The sequence below is a fragment of the Bactrocera latifrons genome, unplaced genomic scaffold, assembly GCF_001853355.1.
Source record: "Bactrocera latifrons isolate USDA-ARS-PBARC rearing strain unplaced genomic scaffold, ASM185335v1 scaffold_331, whole genome shotgun sequence".
Classification (NCBI taxonomy): domain Eukaryota; kingdom Metazoa; phylum Arthropoda; class Insecta; order Diptera; family Tephritidae; genus Bactrocera; species Bactrocera latifrons.
In genome coordinates this window covers 1-14,149 of record NW_017536970.1, presented here as the reverse complement: position 1 = coordinate 14,149, position 14,149 = coordinate 1, and the positions used below count along the sequence as shown (strand labels likewise).

The following is a 14,149-nucleotide window of genomic DNA, read 5'->3' as shown; positions in this document are numbered from 1 at the left end:
AAGAAGTCAAGGGAACTCTAATCATTATAGTCAAAATGAAATGAACGTATTCTTTCTTTATTTGCAAGCGTATCAGTTCTGCGTCGCTACAATATTGATAAAATGATTTCTGGTATTTGGGGCTCTACTTCTGGCTAAAGTTACCGGAAAATACAGGTAATGATAATGTCATCATGTTTGTTAGAAGTTATTAATGTTTTGTGGATTYGTCTTGCTACAAAGTGCAGAGAGTGATATTGTTGGCATTCAATCGAAGCCGTTCCCGGTTCAAAGTCAATTCTACTTAGAGAACACCTTGAAGCCTTTTAAAACTTATCGCACAATGAAAAAATATACTAACGCACAAAATGCAAAAACTTTAACTTCAAAAGCTTTGAACTTTTCAMGTTAACTTTCCGTATTTTCATGCAGTTTTATTAACATTTAGTACAGCAACGTAAATAAAAGTAAGCTTAAGTACTACAATTTAARTATAATTGCATATCATACACACACGCTCCCATATGCATTCGCGTATACGTCATTATGTAGACGGTTGCCACTTGAACGAGTGCAAGTGTTGTTAACTGCCGCAAAGTTTCGGCGAAGGCAAAGTTCATTTTTCATACTTTGGGTAGTTGAATTACTTTTTCAAGGGCACTTTCAGACAACAGTATGTGTACAGTGGTTGGAAAAGCAAATACCTGCAACTATGGCAACTCTATGATAAATAAAWTAAAAAAAGTAAATACCGTTAGAAACGAAATAAAAACATCAAAGGACACCAAAAACGACATTTATATTCTGCAGATAGCAAATTATAGTACAATACTGGTACATACTCATTTACATATATATGTACAATCATGCAACAACAAATTCCATTTCTATAGTCATAGGTTACACTTTTTATGGACATCGAACAGTTGGAAGCCTAATTTTCATCTAAGCAATTCTAATTAAAGATAATTATGCATTCTGAATATCTATTTGTGTTGTGTCCATTTAATTACTGTTATTCAAATTTCGGAAAACTGCTTCCAGAATCGCTGTGTTAGTTAATTGCAGTAAATGACACCTATGTATGTACGCTACTAAATAATAAAGACTGTTTGTTCGAACAATTTTTTGTAATTTAAAATAATGATGTTGATTATTTCCAACGGGTTCACATGGAGAATGATATCATTCCATGTTTAAAGGGGATTTACAAGCACTTTATATATGTATATGTAATGTATATGTATATGTATATGTATATGTGATATTTATTGGGTCTACTTGCGTTTTTTGTATTATAATTTCAACATTCGTTTAAGAAAAACATATATGTATATATGTACATGAAAGTATTGCTCATCTGAAGCTGTATTATTGATGACGTTAGTGAAGACGTTCTGCCATCGACCAGAATAAATAGTAACACTTACTGACCGCTGTTTTTTAAATCATTTCTAATCGATCTTGCAGCAGAAGTTCGAGCACTATTATAAATAAATTCCGAGCGACGCTCATCGCTCACTTCAATTTTATGAGTTGTTGTCGATAGTGTTTCATGAAGTTTGTAACACCTAGAAGGAAGCGTCGGAGACCCTATAATGTATATATAGAAATGATTAGTATGTTGAGCTGAGTCGATTTAGCCATGTACGTCTGTCTGTCTGTATATATACGAAGTAGTCTCTCAGTTTTTAAGATATCATTTTATAAATGACATTTTCTCTTCAAAAAGCAGCTCATTTGTCGGAGCTGTCGGTATTGGACCGCTATAACATACAAACTGAACGATCGGAATCAAGTTCTTGTATGGGAAACTTTCATATTTGACAATGTATCTTCACAAAAATTGGCACAGGTTATTTTTTAAAGCAATAGTGAAATTTCCGAAGAAATTGTTCAGATCGAATTACTATAGCATATAGCTGTCATACAAACCGAACGATCGGATTCAAGGGCTTGCATGGAAAACTTTCGCATTTGACGTGGTGTCTTCACGAAATTTGCCATGGATTACTGTTTAAGGTAATAATATAATCTACGAAAAAATAGTTCAGATCGGATTGCTATAGCATATAGCTTCCATACAAACTGAACACATAGTTACTAATAGAAATGCTCCTGTAAGGGTATATTAGTTTCGATGCAGCCGAAGTTAACGTTTTTTCTTGTTAATGAGTTGTTGTCGATAGTGTTTTCCATTAAAGATTTTTGACGCTCACACTACAGCCATTTTTCTGATCCCACTAAATACGGGGCATTATTTTATCGTCATGGCTATCGGCTTTGCCTTTGAATTGGCTAGTTGATGGAAACTGATGAAAAAAATTCAACCAATAAAACAACTCAAAACGCAAAAAGTCATATGATCAGGTTTCCCATCTCGAGCTTCACCTGATATTTAATTGAAATCGGTCGGTCGAGTCTCGAGATATGTGATTTGTGTGCAATTTTGACACCGGTTCCTGGAAAGCTCTACATACCATCTCGGGGATAAGATTTAAAGTTTCTGGCATATTTTATTATTGATTTATCGTGCTTTTTGTAGTTTTTAACCGGACCATTATATGGGTGGTGAGAGACGTCATGATCCGATTTCATATATTTTAACCCATACTATTAGCGTTCCCATACTATTCGCGTTTTAGTGGTTTAGTAGACTATTATAGTATATATGACCTAGGCAATTGCCCAACTTACCTATATATATGGACCACCGCTATTCTTATGCTGTACCCCAAAACCCGAACTTCTTCTAAGCATCAATGCCAAATTACCAAATAATTTAGGCGAAAAATGGGCCATATCACTTCTAATTTTTCTGTATTGTTAACATGAACAAAACATGACACTAACATAAAACGTACATAGAAGTTTTGAAGAGAAATGTTGCTAATACTACCATCTCTAATAGAGACTCTACCACCGCATTATGAAATAGGATTGACGTCTACGCGTTTAGTCACGCAAACGAACCTCAATGACCTGGCTTGTGATGCAAAAACGGCAAAAGAAAAGAAAGCCGAAATAATTGGTTTTCGTTTGTAAAAATTGATGAATGTAACAGTTTCTACCAAAAAGCTGAGCGTAAAGCCAGTTGCAGACTTCATTGTGTCGAATAAGCTTTTTATTAGAGAGATTTACTATTGCGATAATTAATTTCACTGCTTGTTTTGGAAATCCGCGAGTTTTGGTATTTGAATAAAATGATGCTCACGATGAATAATGCTCCAGGCGAAGCACCAATTAATAAGTTGTGAGCTTAATTGCGAATAGGGCATATGAATATCGAAGACATTGAATCTTTTGGATGTCGAAAAGAGGTCGTTAAAGACGAAAAGTTCATAAGCTCTATAAGACGAAATGAAGTTGATCAATTGTTAAGAAAAAATTTGAAGACAATGGAATCCAGTCGATCTATTGTGAACATTGCAAGAATTTTGCTGCATCCAAAGTGTGAAGTTGTGGCTTCGTGGGATTCAAATGGAATAATTTACATCAGCAATCTTTAAAATCATTTACCAATCGCACTGTGATCGACAGTACCAACAGCTAAATTTATGCATTCCCCATGGATCAAAGAGTGAAAGAGGAGCAGGCCAAACTTTTTCTGTAGCATGTATGGATTGCTGCTAATAAAATTAATACAATTCAGCCTTTCAGGCCGAAATTGTTGGTATAATAGAGAGAGCTAGGTGGGTTTCTTTCCTTACAGGGAAGTCTATTAACTTTATAGTGGATAGTGACAATAGAGGCTATTCGCATTGCGAACTTAAAGTTACACTGCATATAAGTATGTTTGGAGACAATAACTAGACTTTCAGTGAATAACTCGATGAATATCATTTGGTTATCCACTTATATGGTAACAGATGGATATGAAAAGGTAGATGAGTGGGTGCGTTTGGGGGCAGCAGGGAATGATAAATTGTACTAGCAAAAGGTAAATTGTACTAAAAAATTGCATTGAAAAGTGAAAAGTTCTATGTAATAGATGAATCATCCTTAATAGTAACCGTATTGATAAAAAGCTCGAAAAATCGCCAAAGAAATAAATGTGTCTTTAAACCGAAGTACCGAAGACTTCCTGAACTATTAACTACATTTTGAATTCAAAAGGATTCAATGTAATAGTTTTCTGTATATTTTCAGGGAAACACATGTGCGGGGTATGAGTAATTTTAGTCAGCGCTTTATTCGGATAATTCCGTTTAATATAATGACTTATTTGATCTTGAAACACGAGCATATACATTTTAAACCCTCCTTTTAAAATATACAAGTCTGGCTCCACTGAACAAGGACCTTGCATTATAATAACAGACAGTAAATATATCACGGCATATATATATTTACTACCAAATTTGTTTCCGCAATTGTCCTTTGGCAACTAATACTGAAACTATCATTTAGTTTCATTTTATTGTCACGTGAAATTTATTGAACACAACACGCAGAATACTATAAAAAATAAGTTAATACTTTATGCAATAAAAAAGTTTTTTATCTCATGAGGCAAAGTTATTTCAACACGATTTGTTGCATTTGCGAACTCCATTGACGCACACATTTCATTCCGCCCGGCATTTATTATAAGACTCACTAATCTCAGAGGTCTTTGCAAACATTTCACCACAAAGCCCTGCTCTATTGTCTCACTTTTCGCACACAAAAACCTTGAACTCTAATATTGTGCAGAACAGGAGAAAACGTGAAAGCTTAAATGCTCTGCGGGAAATTAGTTCCGCCAACCAACTGATATTACGCACATATAAATATGTGTKTGTGTGTATGAGATATATCGCCCATCTTTTATTCACACGAATAAGCTTTGTTTGCGGACGTGCTTAATCTAACATTTTAMTCCAAAAAAAAAAAAAAAAAAAAAAAAAAAAAAAAAAAAAAAAAAAAAAAAAAAAAAAAAAAAAATGCCGAAAAATAAGCCACAAGTGTACTAGAAAAATGGCAGAGCAAACAATGAAAAACATGGCAACATACGAGTAGCGGCCAACACCGCACGCTCACAGGTGAAACAGTTGAGACAGTGTGCAAAAGCCACTTCTACTCAAGTTGCAAAAGAAAATACGAAATACAAATTAAGTTTTCGCCTAATTTTTCGTGCAGACAAAGTGGTGATGGATGAGAGTCATGTAACGTACCCAAAAGCAAATATTCATTATTCTGCTGACGTTTGCGTTCGTCAATTCGCTGTCAACGGCAGTGCCCTGACTGTCTGCCGCTAGTAAACTGGCAACGTAATCACACACCTTTGATAGTCACATAAGCATTTATGTTTGTGCATGTTAGCATGTTTATACGGTGGCCCTAAATCATGATTAGTTCGGGTGATTGTTCTGTTTATCTCTCTTATTCGAAATAGTCTTGATTCTCTTTAGAAATATTACAAACTCCATTCTGAAGTCTATTATATGTTGTGTCAAGTACATATATCGAAGAAACTAAAAAAATATATTTTTTGAACATTTACAATCCCGCGACTTTATCAGAAACCAAAACTATCAAATCTGAAAAACGAAAAAATCATTTTTCCTCATTGAGAAGTTAACACATCCTCGAAGATCAACTTTTTGGTACAGTTTTTAGAGGCCTATTAGCAATATCCTATTGCTGGTGTTTCGAAACTACCGTTAGTCTGACGTTCTGCTAGAAAACTTTCCGTCCTATAATTTTTTGAGTAACTGCAGGATTAAATAATTAAGAATCCTCTTAATTCATTTAATCATAATTATAATTTCGATAAATGATATTAAAATGTATATTAATATATCCTTAACATCGATCCAAAAGTTTACAGCGCCCAGGAGGAAACAGCGGCGCCCTTAATAAATATATATGAATAAACAGCGTGATGAGCTGGCTCGAATTAGTCATGTCTGTCTCGAATACGCGAACTAGTCGCTCTCTATGGCCTATATCTTTCATATAAACTAAACAATCAAAATAAAGTCCTGCTTTGACATGGATTATTATTTATGACAACGTTACAACCTCCGAAAAAATTGTTCAATTTCGCAAGTCAACTAATGCTCAATCTCACGTTTTTTACTAAAGAGACCTTATTGAAAATTCTGTTAAAGCGAGATCATCTTTTTCTTACTCATAGAGTTAAGCCTTTTTATGTAGGGTTTTTCAAAYWTAGACCGATAGGRACAGCAAACATTTCTTTTTAGTAASSTTTGCCATTTCATCATGATCGATCGTTCGGTTTGTATGRCAGCTATATGATATAGTAATCCGATCTGAAMAATTTTTTGGGAGACTACGTTGTTGCTTTAGAAAGYTCGACAYAYYGATCATTTTTATATATACTTTATAKGGTYTCCRACMCTTCCTTCTAGGTGCTACAAACTTCGTGACAAACTTAATATATCCAGTTCAGGGCATAATAAGAGGACTGACCACCCTGTATGTATTTACTTATATAACAAAAATGCTTTACAATGCTTGTGTCGGCAATTCGACTTTTATGAGATTTCAACTTGCAAAATTAACGGTCGCTCTTTGCAGGACAAAAGGTGAGAAGTCAGCATGAAGGACACGTGCACCTCCAAATCTAATTACGTCCAAAACAAAAAGCATTAACCACTTCTCTTCGCACAATGTGACCCCTGCAACACGCTGTACAGGTTGCAGCTGTAACAATTGGCTAAAATGTGAATACTTTGACGCCTTTGTGCGCACCTGAATTTAGTATATGTGCGAGCGTAGATGGTTCGGTTGTGTTGGTGAGTACGCGATTTTGTCGAGCTGTTACCACTAGAAGTGTAAAAGGAAGTGCGTTGGTTGCATGTAGTGATTTGGTGGTCGGTGGAGCATGGCAGCTCACTATCGTAAATGTCTGCTTTTGAACAGACGGTAAAGTTTTGCTATGCAATGCTGTCAAAATTTTGCTGCAGTGTTGCGTAACTTTTTTATTACATGCCACAAAAACATACACAGTAATCATAAAAGCAGATATATGCTGCTCAGAATGTTTACATTTTATATTCAAATATGCTTCATTAGGGTGGAACGCGTAAGCTACTGATTGCCCATAATCCTTCAAAAATTTAAAGTTCTCTCAGTTCGTCGTTATTGTCGTTATTTTTTTTAATATAGCAGAGACAATTTTACTTCCATTTTTAATTTGAATTGAAGCATAGATGTCTTTGTGAACTATTTGACAAGGGTGCTGCAACATTGAGAGTTTGGCTCGATAAGTACTCAGGTTCTGCGTCGGTTGATGCCAATAGCGCAAGATGACGCTATATCAGAATACATCCGATTCGGACTTTTAATTTTGTGTTGGCCTGCTGTGGTAGCTAACGTATCGCCGTATTAACGAAAAATTGCAAACGCGGGAATGTAGTCAATTCTTGTAGAAAAAAAAAAACTACATTGTTCCAAAGCACCGGGCACCTCTGAGAACTCCGTTCCCAGAAAGTATTGCTCCCGTTCTCCCCCTATATTCTTCACTGCGTGTTCGACGTATTTGCTCATGAAAAACCAGCTCATCAGTTAAACTTTGTCACTGCAGTGTTCTTACGCTCTTTAATAATCTGAAACCGAAGCAGTTGCTACGTCGTTTTGTGACCGTCGACGAAACATAATTCTAATTTCAGAAAAACGCCGCAACATCGGCTGGTATATTTCACCTTTGAGGATGAAGACCCACACGATGTCGTTCCCCCAATATTCTTTACCGTGTATGGGTCAGGTTCTAAATTAAATATTAATATATATTAATATAATTTTTGATGATTTTTGATGCTTTGTGATGCTCTTCGAAGCTTTTTATTTCGGTTCTAATATGCTGATTGTAAACAATAAACAGCTGTTAATAGCAGATTTTCCAATAAGAAAATCTAAATGGAAATGCCAATCGCTTAGTTTTATTTATTTTTTATGCTGCCATTTAGTAAAATTCCAACTACTTTCTAACACTGGAAATAAACAAACGACCACATAATCTGTAAACAAGGGTCTAGGTTGGTCAACTTTGGTTATTTTGTAATACCGTATTTTGTTGTTGTTTACTTAATCACATAACCACATAACCCGATAACCACCTTATCGTGAACATCCTAATTGTTCATGAGAAACTGTCAGCGTGATGTGTGCCATCTTTGTTCAGTATAAACAACGTCGTTTTGTGACCGTCGACGAAACCTGATTAACCCAATTATAGAAAAAAAGTCTTTCCCACAGCTACTTTGGTTGAACAACTCTAATCACTTTTGCCCCATTCACCGTGTTCTTCGGTTTTGATCTTGTGCGACTTCTTTTCTTTACAAAACTTGAAGAAGTCACTCGCCGTGCATACATTTTATTAGAGGTTACCACGGAGACCTATTTTGCAGATTCACAGGAAAAGTATTTTTCTGACGGATAGAGTACCGAACAGCTTCGCTGGGAAGGTTTATCGAGCTTAAAGCGAGTACGTTGAGCAATGATTTAATTTTTCCAACATTTTCGATCTTCGTTCGTTGGTTAAGTAGTTTGGATCACTTTCGTTTGACGTTCATACTAATTTTATTAAGCACCTCCGAAGTAACCTTATAAGTCTAAGGAACAAATAAAGAGACACAGCTTGAAACATTAATTATTATTATGAAACTGTTAAGACTTGGTTTCAGTAATAAATCATAGCTAGGTGTTCTGGTTTAATGTACGTTCCTAACATTAGAACGGGTCGATTTAGGGAATGAAAAAAAACGTACATATTAAATTTCACTCGGATTTCTCAAAAACAAAAACGAGCAAATTTTCATTCAACTTAAAAATCCTAAGCTTGAAATCGATTTTATGTCTATAGTATCTTAAGCCATGTTGTTCACAATGATCCGTGAGATTTTATAGAAAAAAATCGACCCGTTCTAATGTATATACTCAAAAATATATTCACAACTATTAAATTGCATAACCATTTTGTGTAGCAAGTTTGCGAACCTTTTCATTTCGCTGAAACCAACGAAATTTTGCTTTCTTGGTAATTTTATTTTAGTGGTGTTCGTAAAGTTGTGGTTTACCACGCGATTTCAATTTTAGCACCGCTTGGTAATTGCTCTTGGTAACGACACGTTTATAGATAGAAAGTTATGAAAATAAAATTATGTGGCTAGTCTAGGGATAATGCGGAATAAATATTTTTTTACTGTATAATGCCAATTAGCGACGGTTTGCAATTTATACGAATTAAAAAGTTTCATTTCAATTTTGTGGTTTCCGTTTGAATCACAAATGAAAAGAAGTTAAATTCAAAAAATATTTACAACTTAGTGCTTTAAAGAGAGTGATGGAAATGGATTTGCTATGAAGTTTTTGCATTCGTTTTTGAGATATCCAAATAAAATTTAATATGTAGGTGCATTTTTATATTCTATTGTAAAAACTGTTTTTGTGATCGCCGTTTCCATTTAAATAAATAATGTCAATATTTTTTTTCTTTCAAAAAATTCTCGGCATTGGGTTAATATGTATACCCATCTTATACCCGACTCTCGGCTACAAAAGTGCCTTTTTTAATTGCCCCAATTACCTAGACGCAGCGCTTTCGATTTCAGTTAATGGCTGTTTAATGTTCATGGCATGTGATGCGAACAGCTGTGACCAAATGAAATATTAAGGCTTGAATATATAAACTCACAGAATAGTACGTACGTAATTACATTGTACATAAATTACATTCTAGATACTTTTTATCGCTTAATTGCATGTCATCAATATATCCAATTGGTAATATGTAAAAACGGTTTATAAGCAGCCATAGAAACCCTAAGTGTTTTTGCGAATATTTCGACAAAAAAAAAAAAAAAAAAAAAAAAAAAAAAAAAAAAAAAAAAAAAAAAAAAAAAAACAACAACCAGCTGAAGTGATTGAATATTACTTTACAATTAAATTGAACTGTACCTATGAAAAAAATATTTTGATGTTCATTGAACAATTTTAAAATTTCATTTCTCAGGTTATACTGGACAGATATTCGTGAAATTTTAAGAAAGTCTGCTTTTTAGACTCGTTTATGTCCGGAATTAGTCATATCCTCAAACTTAAATTTTTTTTATTCTTATTTATTGGCGTTGACACCGCTTACCCGGTTATAGCCGAGTTTACAGCAAGTCAGCTGTTTGGCGCCAATTGGAGATTACAAGTATTATTCTCCACCTAGTCCTTTCAAAAAAGTGGAGGTTTTCCTCTTCCTCTGCTTCTGAATACTCTCAAAGCTGGAGTGTTATTTTTACGGAGATGCCAAGCTCAAACATAGCGGCATAGAGGCAGCTACTTTTTGTGCTGTCAAAAGCAGCTTTGAAATCAAAGAAGAGGTAATGCGTGTCGATCCTTCTTTCACGGGTCGTCTTCAGGTTTTGGCGTATGGTGAATATCTGGTTAGTTTTTGATTTTTCAGGCCTAAACCACACTGATAATCAAAAGAACCTTATATGCGATGCTTAGGAGATCTATCCCACGGTAGTTGGCGCAGATTGTGGGGTCTCTTTTTGTCGATTGGGCAGAGCACACTTAAATTCCAATCTTTGGGCATGCTTTCTTCCGACCATATTCTACAAAGAAGCTAATGCATGTCGACAATCCATCGGCCCCACCGTTTGGTTGTTCTTCAGACGTACTTCTTCATGGTTGGGTAATGGAACGTACGCGCCATCGTCGCCGACTGGAGAATCGGGTTCAACATCTCGGTGTTATGCTTTTAATGATTCAGCAAGCCATACTATTATCTGGTCGTCAGTCACTAAATAACCTCTGGCGGTTCTATAAAAGTATGTTCCGAGCTTGAAGTCTTCAGTAACCTATCTTGCAATCAACAATAGTTTGAGACACATACTGTCTTTGGATTTAAAAGTAAAGTTATTTCACTTTATAATTTCAAATATGTATATGACAACCTTAATATTTCAATCAACTACTATTACTCTACTATGCCTAAGAATTATTCAGTGTAATATAATAAATGCAAAAATTTAACGCTTTCCTTATTTCGAATTTTATTACAGAAATATTTAAGTTCGAGGATTTGCCGTTAAAACCCAAGATGTCCCTTTTCGGCGGCAACAGTCACTCCATTTCCGAGGAAGAGATCGATGAGTGAGTCCACATTACGCTTAACATATATTATATTTATTAAAAGATAGCTATGCAAAGTGTTTTTGGTAGTCAAATTGGCATGTGCAAGAGCAAAATTATTTTGCGATAGGGTTACCACTTTATGAATGATATTTTTACTATTACTACGAAACGTTTTTCATATTATACATATCTGCAAACTTGCAATACAAATAAACATACATACATACACCAACATCTACTAAATTACTAATATGCTGCGGAAACAGGTAATGGATTCATGCGTTTAATTATTTATGTACTATAATTATTTTATAATTATTTTTAGTTTATGTAGTTCATGTAATCAATATGCAACTCTTTTGGTGCCTAAAAGCTTTTAATGCCAGAAATAAGTTCAAAATTTTAGTTAGCTACTAACTGCTTGAATCTAGAGTATGATACTTGTAGAAAGACTGTAGCGCCATTATGCCCCAGCTTGTGTTTAAAATTATTTAAATCGTGCATAATATTTGCTTGAGCCATGTTCATAGTTTTTGCTTGTTTGCGCTTTATCTTTATTTCTAGACATGTTCTTTTATTTAGTACATTTTTAGTTGCCAAAATGTGGACAATACGAAATTGAATTGCAAATAAAGAAAAATAAAAAAAAAAATGATCGAAATTATGCTACAGGTGGCAACACAGAACCTATACAGTGCAAAGTATTAAATTGAATAGCCTATATTTAGGCGTACACACAGCAGGACGACATTGCGTCGCCTATAAGTGTCCTTCACATAGGGTAACCTTCATAGATCGCTGATTTCCCTCGTCAACATATCCGCCCGAGTAATTGTGGTAATGCTATCAGGGAAGCGCAGCCAGGGTGCAGCAACATTTACCCACTGCACATGTAGTCTCAGACACATCCTGGTAAATACTGTCATGTTGGCATACACGCACTTCTTTTGTGTTTGTTTGGCGCCGTCAATAGGGATGCTTAACAGTTTGTAAACCTGTCAAGTACTCAGTCAATTGTTAAATTGAGTTCCGATCGAAAACAGAAAACAAAAGCGCACACGCTATATATACACACGTATGTATGWATGTGCTCGTATGTTCACACATGTGAGCTAATACGTTCACATTTGATATTCTATTCACGCCTTTTTCCTAACATAATTTCAGTTCCAGCTAGTGGTACAAGCATAATGAGATTTGCTCACAGTATACAGTGTGAGAAAATAATATATTGACATAACAACTTCTTAATGAAAATTGTGAGCTATAACTCTTTAACTACTTGAGCTTTGTCAACCAGACTTAGTAAAAACTACGACCATTCCCTTTAGGTTAGGTTAGGTTAGTCTGGTAAGTCAATGAGCCACGCATAGACCAGTTTTGGTCCTTTGCGATATCAGATGGAGTTCAGGTATTAGGTCCAAGAGGATGTGATTAATTTCAACAGACCTGGTCTGATTATCGATACCTCATTCTGTGAGGAACATATATGTTTACAACGTAGCTAATGCGGTCAAGGGCCCAAGCTTCCTGTAGATATTTCCTGCAATTTTCTCGAACTGTCAGCTCCATTCTGCGGGCGTGTATTTGTACAGTCTCTTCTATCACATGCCAATAGGAATTTTTTTTCCGTTCTACCATTCTGCACATGACTTTTCCAGTTTTACTCCCAGGTAGCTCGTTCTATCGAGTTTTGGTGTTCTTTACCACGCTTCTGCGGGTGATAGACGTACACCATTCTTAGCAATCTCGTCCACTATTTCAATGTGCTCGATGCCTTTGTGCCCTGACACCCCCTAGAAGTGAAGTTTTCATTTTTCACTGCTGCCCTGCTTCCCGAGACACCTCTGGCCGAAGTGCGAAATTGAAAATAAGAAGTTCCGAGCTTATACATAGCTGGCTTCCAATTAACCGATGAATATTTAAGATATCTTACCGAAATTTAGTGAACATCTCTTTCTGTTGATCATGTAGTCTGGTGTTAGAACTTAAATCGGATAGTTCCAATATACCTAATATAATGATTTCCGGTAGTCAAATTGACTTTGCACCATATATATCAGACACCACGTAAATTAAGTGATATTTTAAATATACTTGTAGTTCATAGCCGAAAATGAGTGAGGTACCATATACTGAATATAATGATTTTCGTCGTAATTCTAGTGGACTTAATCGATTATATCGACCAATTTGTTAATTATGTTAATAAAAATGGGTAAACATATTTTCTTTATATGTATTTTGGTGTAATGTCAAGAAAATCGGATCAGATCGGCATCAGATAAGATAATATGGTTGGTGATAAAAATTAATGGAATATGTGAAAAAATGTTTATAACCGATATGTGGCTCAATATAATGCTTTAAATTCTTACGAATTGGAAAAGTGAAAAAGAGAGTTCTTTAATTCATTTCACATACTACTTTTTGTAACATATTGTGCTCATATTTTTTATATGTACTGTATTTATATAAATTTATACTTATGTATGCACAAGTTTTACATATGACTAGGTGGTCTTCATATTGCTTTCTATTGAGGACTTCTAAAATAGTGGGTATGGGTTTGTGGGTAATATTCCTACGCCAGTGTCTATTTACGCAATTTCCTTCTTATACTTTTAATACCCTTTGCATATTTACATTTGCGTATGTTTGTACGTGCTTCACTTGATGCACATAGGCTTGATATAAGTACGTACGTACTGTGTACATATTTATATATATATGTATGTACGTGCGTTAAGAATGCAGTTGTGCACATGTTGCGGCCTTTTTATGAGAGGGCAAATATTGACCTGCTGAGGTGAGATGCACACAGAAACTGTAAACATTGAAATTTAATATTTTATATTGCCAGTGACGTTCATTGTGTAAAAATATTAAAATACAGCGTTGCCTGCATGTATGGGACGGGTCTGAACAAAATAAAGCTTTAAATTTTGCTTGCTGAACTATCTAAATACAAAATTTGTTTACTCAAAAACTATAAAAAAGAAGTAGAAAGGTGGTAGATTAAGAAACTCTAAGGTTTATAGGTACCTTTATCCCAGCTTCCTACTATACATACATATGTATGTATATCACT

The 14,149-nt window shown here is 34.9% G+C and overlaps 1 long non-coding RNA gene across 1 annotated transcript in view; it reads left to right on the top strand.

Moving 5' to 3' along the window:
• Positions 1-11,070, top strand: part of LOC108971252 — a 15,386-nt gene extending 4,316 nt beyond the window's left edge. The window contains exon 3 of the long non-coding RNA XR_001993535.1: positions 10,986-11,070. This is a non-coding gene — a long non-coding RNA (uncharacterized LOC108971252). The remainder of the gene's footprint in view (positions 1-10,985) is intronic.
• The last annotated feature ends 3,079 nt before the right edge of the window (positions 11,071-14,149 follow it).